Consider the following 11,970-nt stretch of genomic DNA (forward strand, 5'->3'; position numbering starts at 1 on the left):
TTGACGATGTCAGAGCCGCGTAGCGTAAGTTACGCATGATTTTCTGAAAATCTTAAATCGGTTATAACTTCGAAACAATTGAATATTTTTTAACGTCATTTTTAGCCACGTTTGCTTCACATCAATAGTTAACTTTTTTAACGCTACCGCAATTTGTAACATTAGAAAGTGCGCGCGTAAACGGCGTTTGAAATTTTAAAATGCTTCAAATCAATTTCTGATTAAATTAGAGCACGATTCAGGTCATTTTAAGCGTTTAAAAAATTGCCACTGGTGCGCACATTTTTACGCGCGCACGGCGCAGGGAACACGTATGAGCATTTCTTTTACACGAGTTGTGTTTTTAAATCTTCGGTTAACAATTTAACGTTATTTTATTCACTTTTCAACTTGAAATGGCGTTCTACGAGCACGTTAAACATGACAGGTTGCGCACAAAAACGTCAACAAATTGTGAAAATGTTCCAAAATATGTATACTTTTAAAAATGAAACAGTTCATCAGAATGCAAGGTTACCCTCATTTTTTATTTTAATTTCTTGCAGTGTATTAATCATAGCTCTGATTTATTATAGTCTTGAATGTTAAAAAGTGTTTGATGGCTACATTATTTGCATATTAAATGTAATTTTTGAAATAATTATCATCAAACAAGCATAAACATATTCAAAGAGTAAAACAATAAACATAACGTTTATTTTTTTTCTTTACATGTTAATATATAAAACTTGAAAGTATGCACTTTCATAATATGTCACTGTTTAAAATTTGTGAAGATTTCATCATAGTAAAAATTATGATTTAAGTTGATTATGTAATAATCAACTTGCATCGAGTGGGTTCACGACATACCAAATGAACGAGGACTCTTTCTTCGGATTTTCTTCAGCAGGTGCTCATATGGCTGGATGTGTAGTGCACCCGACTTTGGTATCAGAGGTACCGGGTTCGAATCCCATAATGGGAAAACAATTAATTAAAAGGATTTATTTGGTTATTACACTGAAAGGGCAGTTTTAATTTTGAATAGGCTACTATTTGGAAAAATCACAACTGAAAAGTACTTGAATGCGCAAGATACGTTTTGTTGCTGGCGGATAACCAAACTCGTCCTCAAGTGACGAGTTTAAGTTCTAGTTGGTTATCCGCCTCAAGCGGATAAGCCCTTGGAATTGTAGTGTTTCTTTTTGGTTATCCGCACTTGGCGGATAACCCCTTGTTATTGTCAGGATCTTTTTGGTTATCCGCACTTGGCGGATAACCCCTTGTTATTGTCAGGATCTTTTTTTTTTTTTTTTTTTTTTTTTTTTTTTTTTTTTTTCTTTATTCTTCTTTCTTTCCACGAATTTTGTTCGCAGCGTATCTCTAATTCTAGCCAACATATAATTCTATAACTTTGTTATAAGATTTGCCTGGATCTGTAGATGTGCATGACATTTTTTTTTTCGAATTTTGAGACGCGCAGCGTAAGTTACGCGCAATTATATGAATTTCAATGATTGATCATAGATTAAAAACTAAAAGTCATTTTGTATTGAAACTCTGTGAAAATTTAAGTCATATCATGCGCAAACTTTCTATGGATTAAAAATGGCATGTTTCACATAAAGTTAAGCGCGCACGCGCGTTTAAAATTTCAAAATGCGTAAAATTAATTTCTAATCAACTTTCTACGCGTTTCAGGTCATTTTGAACATTTCAAAAATTCCCACGCGTGCGCAATTTTTTTACGCGCGCGTGCGCACTTAGCGCAAAAACATAAATTTTTTGCTTGATTTTTGTTTTTTCAGCCTTTTCTAGTAAATTTACCAATTTTCAATCAATTTCGACTTAAAATCACGTCATACGAGCACGTAGAATTGAACAATTTGCGCGCGTTTTTTATGAAAAAGTTCAAAAATTTGTCAAAATTATGCCTTTTTTAAAACAGTCATAGATTCTAAACTCCGTGGGGAACTTCTTTAAAATTTCAGATTCCGGAAGTAGATGAGTTGTGGATAACAAATCATGCATCGATATGGCTAACCGGACATTGTGACGTCATCGTATGGCCACTCGAATATAAAATATAGGATTTTTCTCTCTTTCGCATAGCTCATCACATTTAATAGAGCGCATCTCCACTTATCCGTATTCCATTTCTCACCATTTTGTTATATTGTCTAGGCCAATCAATTATCTTTCGCATAATCTACCATTTTTTAAATTGTGATGACGTCATCATGTTCAAATGCGTCAATAACTTTGGTCACTTATTTTCACCTATTCTGCACTGTATGTAGTACGTATACAGTATATAGTGTATACCGTACACACTTAGACGCGACACAAAATAGAGGGCTCACTAACATTTTTTTAATGGCATAATCGTTTTTCTGCGCGCAATATTCTAACTTAGGTGTCATGCGCGTGGGTTTTGCGAGGCGGATAACCTAACTCGTCCGTAGTGACGAGTTCAAATCTAGTTCTATGTTCTTCTTTCTTTCCACGATTTTTGTTCGCAGCGTATCTCTAATTCTGGCCACCATATGATTGTATAACTTTGTCAAAAGGTTGCTCTGTAGCTGTAGATGTGCAAGAAACTTCTTTTTTTAAATTTTAAGTCGCGCAGCGTAAGTTACGCGCGATTTTATGAATTTCAATGATTGATCATAGATTAAAAACGAAAAGTCATTTTCTATTGAAACTTGGTGAAAATTTAAGTCATATCATGCGCAAACTTTCTATGGATTAAAAATGGCATGTTTTACAAAAAGTTACGCGCGCACGCGCGTTTAAAATTTCAAAATGCGAAAAATCAATTTCTAATCAACTTTCTACGCGTTTCATGTCATTTTGAGCATTTCAAAAATTCCCACGCGTGCGCAATTTTTTTACGCGCACGTGCGCACGTAGCGCAAAAACATCATTTTTTTGCTTGATTTTTGTTTTTCCTGTCTTTTTTAGAAAATTTACCAACTTTCAAACAATTTCGACTTAAAATCACGTCATACGAGCACGTAGAATTAAACAATTTACGCTCATTTTTGATGAAAAAGTTCAAAAATTTGTCAAAATTATACATTTTTTAAAACAGTCATAGATTGTAAACTACGAGGTAAACTTTTTTTAAATTACACATTCTGGAAGTTGATGAGATGTAGATATCGAATCATGCATTGATATGGCTAACCGGACATTGTGACGTCATCGTATGGCCACTCGAATATGAAATATAGGATTTTTGACTCTTTCGTCATAGCTTGTCACATTTAACAAAGCGCATCTCCACTTATCCGTATTCCATTTCCCCAATTTTGTTATATTGTCTAATTCAATCAATTATCTTTCGCATAATCTACCATTTTTAAAATTGTGATGACGTCATCATGTCCAAAATCGTCAATAACTTTGGTCCCTTATTTTCACTTATTCTGCACTGTATGTAGTACGTATACAGAATATAGTGTATATACCGTATATACTTTGACGTGACGCAAAATTGAGAGCACACTAACATTATTTCAATGGCGTAATCGTATTTCTGCGCGCAGTATTCTAACGTATGACGTGCACGTGGCATTTGCGCTGCGGATAACCTAACTCGTCCGTAGTGACGAGTTCAAATCTAGTTTTTTATTATTATTCTTTCTTTCCGCCACTTTTTGTACGCGACGTTTCTCTGCAACGTGTTAACATAACATGTTGTAACTTGGTAAACATTTAGAAATTTAACTGAAGATGTGCAGCCAAGCTTTTGGACGCTGTCAGATCCGCGTAGCGTAAGTTACGCGCAATTTTCTGAAAATCTTAAATTGATCATAACTTCGAAACCGATAAATATTTTTTAACGTAACTTGCAGCCACGTTTTCTTCACATCAATGGCTAACTTTTTCAATCTTTAGCACATTTTTGGAGACTAGAAAGTTTGCGCGTAAATTGCGTTTGAAATTTTAAAATGCTCCAAATTTGTACACGCTGTTTCTCTGCAACGCGTGAACATAACATGTTGTAACTTGGTCAACATATAGACATTTAACTGAAGATGTGCAGCCAAGCTTTTGGACGCTGTATGATGCGCTTATCGTAAGTTACGCGTGATTTTCTGAAAATCTTAAATTGAACATAACTTTGAAACAGATAAATATTTTTTAACGTAACTTTCAGCTACGTTTGCTTTACATTAATTGTTAACTTTTTTATCCCTACCGAATTTTGTAACATTAGAAAGTGCGTGCGTAAACGGCGTTTGAAATTTTAAAACGCTTCAAATCAATTTCTGATTAAATTAGAGCACGTTTCAAGTCATTTTAAGGGTTTAAAAATTGCCACTGGTGCGCACTTTTTTACGCGCGCACGTCGCAGGGAACGCGTATGAGCTTTTCTTTTACATAAATTGTGTTTTTCAAACTTAGGTTAACAATTTTACGTTATTTTATTCACTTTTCAACTTGAAATGGCGTTCTACGAGCACGTTAAACATGACTGGTTGCGCACGAAAAAGTCAACAAATTGTGAAAATGTTGCAAAATATGTCTACTTTTAAAAGTGATACAGTTCATCAGAATGCAAGGTTACCCCCATTTTTTATTTTATTTTATTACAGTCTATGAATTGTAGGTCTGATTTATTATAGTGTTGAATGTTAAAATGTGTTTGATTGCTACATTATTTGCATATTAAATATAATTTTCGAAATTTTTATCATCAAACAAACAATAACATATTCAAAGAGCAAAACAATAAACATAACGTTTATCTTTTTTCTTTACATGTTGATATATAAAACTTGAAAGTATGCACTTTGCTAATATGTCAGTGTTTAAAATTTGTGAAGATTTCATCATAGTAAAAATTATGATTTAGTTTGATAAGTAATAATCTGTTTGCATCGAGTGGTTCACGACATACCGAATGAACGAGTAAACTTTCGTCGGATTTTCTTCAGCAGGTGCGCATATGGCTCGATGTGTAGTGCCACCGACTTTGGTATCAGAGGTACCGGGATCGAGTCCCGTCACGGGAAAACAATTTAGTAAAAGGATTTATTTGGTTGTTACACTGAAAAGGCAGTTTTAATTTCGAATAGGCTACTTTTTGGAAAAGCCATAACTGAAAAGTACTTGAATGCGCACAAGATACGTTTTGTTGCGGGCGGATAACCAAACTCGTCCTAAAGTGACGAGTTCAGATCTAGTTATTCTTCTTTCTTTCCGCCACTTTTGTTCGCGACGTTTCTCTTCAACGTGTTAACATAACATGTTGTAACTTGGTCAACATTTAGACATTTAACTGAAGTTGTGCAGCCAAGCTTTTGGACGCTGTCAGATACGCGTAGCGTAAGTTACGCGCGATTTTCTGAAAATCTTAAATCGGTCATAACTTCAAAACCGATAAATATTTTTTAACGAAGTTTTCAGCCACGTTTTCTTCACATCAATGGCTAACTTTTTCGATCTCTACCAAATTTTTTGAGACTAGAAAATTTTCGCGTAAATTGCGTTTGAAATTTCAAAATTCTCCAAATTTGTACACGCTGTTTCTCTGCAACGCGTTAACATAACATGTTGTAACTTGGTCAACATTTTGACATCTAACTGAAATTGTGCAGCCAAGCTTTTGGACGCTGTCAGAGGCGCGTATCGTAAGTTACGCGCGATTTTCTGAAAATCTTAAATTGATCATAACTTTGAAACAGATAAATATTTTTTAACGTAATTTTCAGCCACGTTTGCTTCACATCAATTGTTAACTTTTTTAACCCTAACGAATTTTGTAACATTTGAAAGTGCGCGCGTAAACGACGTTTGAAATTTAAAAATGCTTGAAATTAATTTCTGATTAAATTAGAGCACGATTCAGGTCATTTTAAGCGTTTAAAAAATTGCCACTGGTGCGCACATTTTTACGCGCGCACGGCGCAGGAAACGCGTATGAGCATTTCTTTTACACGATTTATGTTTTTAAATCTTTGGTTAACAATTTTACGTTATTTTATTCACTATTCAACTTGAAATGGCGTTCTACGAGCACGTTAAACATGACTGGTTGCGCAGAAAAACGTCAAAAAATTGTGAAAATGTTGCAAAATATGTCTACTTTTAAAAAAGATACAGTTCATCAGAATGCAAGGTTACCCCTATTTTTTATTTTTATTTCTTGCAGTTTATGAATCATAGATCTGATTTATAATAATTTTTAATGTTAAAACGTGTTTGCTGGCTACACTATTTGCATATTAAATATAATTTTGGAAATTGTTATCATCAAACAAACGATAACATTTTCAAAGAGCAAAACAATAGACATAACTGTTATATTTTTTCTTCACATGTTAATATATAAAACTTGAAAGTATGCTCTTTCATAATATGTCACTGTTTAAAATTTATGAAGATTTCATCATAGTAAAAATTATGATTTAGTTCGATATGTAATAATCAACTTGCATCGAGGGAGTTCACGACATACCGAACGAACGAGTAATCTTTCTTCGGATTATCTGCGGCAGGTGCTCATATGACTCGATGTGTAGTGCAACCGACTTTGGTATCAGAGGTACCGGGTTCGAGTCCCGTCACGGGAAAACAATTAAATATAAGGATTTATTTGGTTGTTACACTGAAAAGGCAGTTTTAATTTCGAATAGGCTACTTTTTTGGAAAAGCCAAAAACTGAAAAGTACTTGAATGCTCAAGATATGTTTTGTTGCGGGCGGATAACCAAACTCGTCCTCAAGTGACGAGTTCAGATCTAGTTAGGTTATATGCATGATATGCATATAACCTCTTGATTCTGTCAAAATCTTTATTTATTTATTTATTTATTTATTTATTTATTTATTTATTTATTTATTTATTCTTTCCTTAGCACTATTTGTCCGTCAATTATCTTGGCATCGGTTTTATCTATCTAAGTCAATTTTTCAGAGTATATTCCTTATGGCCAGGAATCGATGTGGTTATGTTTTCACGGTGCGCAATCAAAAATTACGCGGTCTACGCGCGACTTAACGAAATCACGTTTGTAATCATATCTTCACAAACATGAATCACTTTTAAACAAAATTTGGTACTCATAAATTTCAGGTCATATTTCATCATATGGCAATACAATTACGTGCGTAGCGCATATAACGCATGCGTACGCGCGCTTAAAATGTTGAAAATTGTCAGAATTTATTTTCGATGAAATTAGAGTACGTTTCAGGCAATTTTAGGCGTTTAAAAAATTGCCATGAGTGCGCAGATTTTTGCACGCGCACTGCGCGTTATACGTTAATGCGCACTCTTTTTGTCCGATTTCGGTTGTACAACCTTTCTTTAATAATATCATCATATTTTATTCACTTTTCAACGCGTAATTGCCTTATACGAGCACGTCAAAAGTGACAGGCTACGCACGTGTAAGTTAACAAAATGGTGAAAATATGCTAAATTTTAAAATTAATATAGATCGTCAGAATGCTCGGGAACACATATTTTTTATTTAATTTTCTTGAAGTGTATGTATCTTATGTATGATTTATTATTAAACTAAGGGAACAAAAGTTGATTAAGCCATAATTAATTGCATATTAAATTAAAAAAAATTCATTTCGACAATCAAACAAATTATGACATTTTCTTAGGCCAAAATAACAAACTTAACATTAACTTTCTTCCTTCAAAAGTTCATATATTAAAGTTAAAAGTATATAGTTTGACAGTGCATCATTTTTGTACATTTTTAGAGATGTCATCATAGTAAAAAATTATAATTCATTGCGGTATGTAATAATCTATCTGCACCAAAGTGGTTACTGCATAGTAAATACACGGAGGAATTTTTCTACAATTTTTAGTCAGTTGTGTATGGCTCGGTGGTGTGTGCTCGTGTCTATGGCACTCAAGGTACCGAGATCGAGTCTCACCTTGGGAAACGAAATAAATTTTTTTTTTTATTATCCGTATTGTTTGTTCAAATTTATTTCTTAGTGTATATATTATACACATGATTTATAATGAAATCTAGATAAAAAATAACTTATGTCTTTATTATTATGTAACAGCAAATGTGGTTTATGACATTATACGCAGAGGGATCTTTGATCGGATTGTGATACCGGCTATTGTATTCGCGTTAGCAAGGTCCTATCATATATTATATATTATTTAAAGAATCTGAGAAAATCAATGAATCAAAATATCTTTTAAAAATAAATTATCTTTATTTTAATTATCAATGCATATAACCTATAATTCGTCATAGTGACGAATTAAATCTAGTTTATTTATTCTTTCCTTAGCACTATTTTGTCCGTGAATTATCTTGATATCAGTTTCATCTATCTAAGTCAATTTTTCAGAGTATATTCCTTATGGCCAGGAATCGATGTGGTTATATTTTCACGATGCGTAATCAAAAATTACGCGGTCTACGCGCGATTTTACGAAATCACGTTTGTAATCATATCTTCACAAGCATGAATCACAATTAAACAAAATTTGGTACTCATAAATTTCAGGTCATATTTCATCATATGGCAATACAATTACGTGCGTAGCGCATATAACGCTTGCGTACGCGCGCTTAAAATGTTCAAAATTGTCAAAATTTATTTTCGATGAAATTAGAGTACGTTTCAGGCAATTTTAAGCGTTTAAAAAATTGCCATGAGTGCGCAGATTTTTGCACGCGCACTGCGCGTTATACGTTAATGCGCACTCTTTTTGTCCGATTTCGGTTGTACAACCTTTCTTTAATAATATCATCATATTTTATTCACTTTTCAACGCGTAATTGCCTTATACGAGCACGTCAAAAGTGACAGGCTACGCACGTGTAAGTTAACAAAATGGTGAAAATATGCTAAATTTTAAAATTAATATAGATCGTCAGAATGCTCGGGAACACATATTTTTTATTTCATTTTCTTGAAGTGTATGTATCTTATGTATGATTTATTATTAAACTAAGGGAACAAAAGTTGATTAAGCCATAATTAATTGCATATTAAATTAAAAAAAATTCATTTCGACAATCAAACAAATTATGACATTTTCTTAGGCCAAAATAACAAACTTAACATTAACTTTCTTCCTTCAAAAGTTCATATATTAAAGTTAAAAGTATATAGTTTGACAGTGCATCATTTTTGTACATTTTTAGAGATGTCATCATAGTAAAAAATTATAATTCATTGCGGTATGTAATAATCTATCTGCACCAAAGTGGTTACTGCATAGTAAATACACGGAGGAATTTTTCTACAATTTTTAGACAGTTGTGTATGGCTCGGTGGTGTGTGCTCGTGTCTATGGCACTCAAGGTACCGAGATCGAGTCTCACCTTGGGAAACGAAATAAGATTTTCTTTTTATTATCCGTATTGTTTGTTCAAATTTATTTCTTAGTGTATATATTATACACATGATTTATAATGAAATCTAGATAAAAAATAACTTATGTCTTTATTATTATGTAACAGCAAATGTGGTTTATGACATTATACGCAGAGGGATCTTTGATCGGATTGTGATACCGGCTATTGTATTCGCGTTAGCAAGGTCCTATCATATATTATAAATAATTAAAGAATCTGAGAAAATCAATGAATCAAAATATCTTTTAAAAATCAATTATCTTTATTAAAATCAATGCATATAACCTATAATTCGTCATAGTGACGAATTAAATCTAGTTCGGATTTGGATGTGGGTCCTCTATGGATAACGGACCTTATGGTGAAGTATTGACGTTCGTACTCATAATTCTGCTATCATACTTCACATCTTATCCTTTGTGTATCATTATTTCATAAAAATTGAATTATTATTTATTAGAAATTAAATTATTATATAAACGAAGTGTTTGTAAAAACGCCCTCATTCGCGCATACAACGAAGTTGCCTTGGTGCAAATTAAAGTGGTGAAGAGTTTGATGCTTCAATAAGATATACATTTTGGCACACATGGCGTTTCGTACGTATACATTGTTGAGAGAATCACCACTAGCTTTTCAGACAAAATTTGATTATAAAAGACAAAAAGTAGAGACTTGGTCTAGAGTAACACAAGTATCTACGTCGTGACATTCATTTTAAATTAATAAAAGCTGTTAATTGAAAAGTGTGTATAATATTAATCTAAAGCAAAAATTGTTATCATTGAGTAGGTCTATTAATTTATTATGGATCGGTATTTTAAACACTTTTGTTTAGAATAGCCCATTAAAAACTTCACCCATTTTACCGTATGATTTAAAACCACACTTAAAAATCAATGATATCATCATAGTTTGATGGAGAAACACTCACGCTACGATGTTATAGCATGAATTGTGTTTTCTTTTACACAATTATTTTAAACAAATTATATTACGAAACAGATTCCTTTTATTATCCAATATAATGGAAATTACAGTGCTCATATCTTGGCTTGCATTAAATTAATATAAAAGAAAAAAAAGAACTAACAAATATCTTCACGAACAGATTTAAAACCTATATTCGTGATCTTGTTGTGGATAGTATAACGATCGTGCTCTTAAAATGCATTTTATTTTATCTTGAAACATGCGAGGGTACCGTACGCTAAGAACTAACTTTGATTTATCATCCAATTTACTGACGTTAAAATGCGAAAAATACAATATAGAATCGCTCATATCATAAATGAAAATACAATACGGTTAATGAATATTAACAGATATTTAAAAATAACCAGACTATCATCAGTGTTTGTAAATTACCTTTTGAAATTGTAAAGAAAAGAGACGGTAGGTCCCGTGATGACGGTGACTGCATCATCTAGATTTTTCATGTGAAAATTAACGGCTAACATTTTATTATCGATTGTTTTTATTATTGTACTTTATATAACGAATTTTATAAACAATCAGTTAATTCTTTTTATCATTTAGCATGAGGCAATTTGATCAATTTTTACCACCCACCTCAATTCCCCAGCACAGATCGTCATATTTTATATTAATAATTATATTTAAAGGATCTTTTTGCCTCGTCTGTTCCTCTCGCTACGGCATATATTATTATTAAGAAATATAAAAAAATAAGCATTTTTGTTGAGCATTTGCAGGCTATTGTGTTTTTTTTGTGCTGTTTTTTTTTTTGCTCGCTCGTTTTTGGTCAAGTTGCAAAATAACTCTGTTATAATACAGATCAATATCACAAATCCCGAACATCATTTTCATCATGTTTTCATTTTCATCATGTTTTCATTTTCATCATGTTTTCATTTTCATCATGTTTTCTTTTCATCTTGTTTTCTTTTCTCACATTGACTCATAAATCGTCAAGGTCATAAAGGGTTGGCACCACACCATCAAACTGCTTTCTTTTGCAGTAGGTCTTAATTTCATCGTCTTCCACTGGTTAAATTGAATCGAGTAAGAAATTGCTCAAAAGATAACAAATAAGAACATTAAACAATTTTAATGCACGGCTTGCCGCTTTCAAAACACGTTTGTTTGTCTCGATACAGCATTTAGTAAAATCATAAATAGATAACAATATTATTTAATTATCCACGGTGTCGACACAAGATAGGCTATAATATTTTACTCCACATGGTCAGCACCAATACGATTAGTAATGAAATTATTATATAATCATTCGTAAACTTTTGACCTCCAGAACAGTTCGCACGTACGTTAGCTGCTTTGAGATGAATACGATATAAAACTTTGACGATTCAGAGTTATACCGCCCTCTATTTATTTATTTATTTGGAATTACACCTTTAGATCGGTGGCACACTTAGCACAACAAAGGTGCATCCTTCACAATAACAATATAAAATATAAAAATTAACAGAAAAGTAAAAAGGCAAAAACAACTATCCCCCCCTATCCTATTCCCCCCCCCCCCCCATCCAAATTTACATCGATACATACAGTAGATCATTACTTTACACAAGTGAATACAAAAAAAAAATATAGTAAAAGTGTATTAAAAAAAATCAACAGATAAACACAGCTTATTACGAAAA

This window comes from Antedon mediterranea, chromosome 3, assembly GCF_964355755.1.
Source record: "Antedon mediterranea chromosome 3, ecAntMedi1.1, whole genome shotgun sequence".
NCBI lineage: Eukaryota > Metazoa > Echinodermata > Crinoidea > Comatulida > Antedonidae > Antedon > Antedon mediterranea.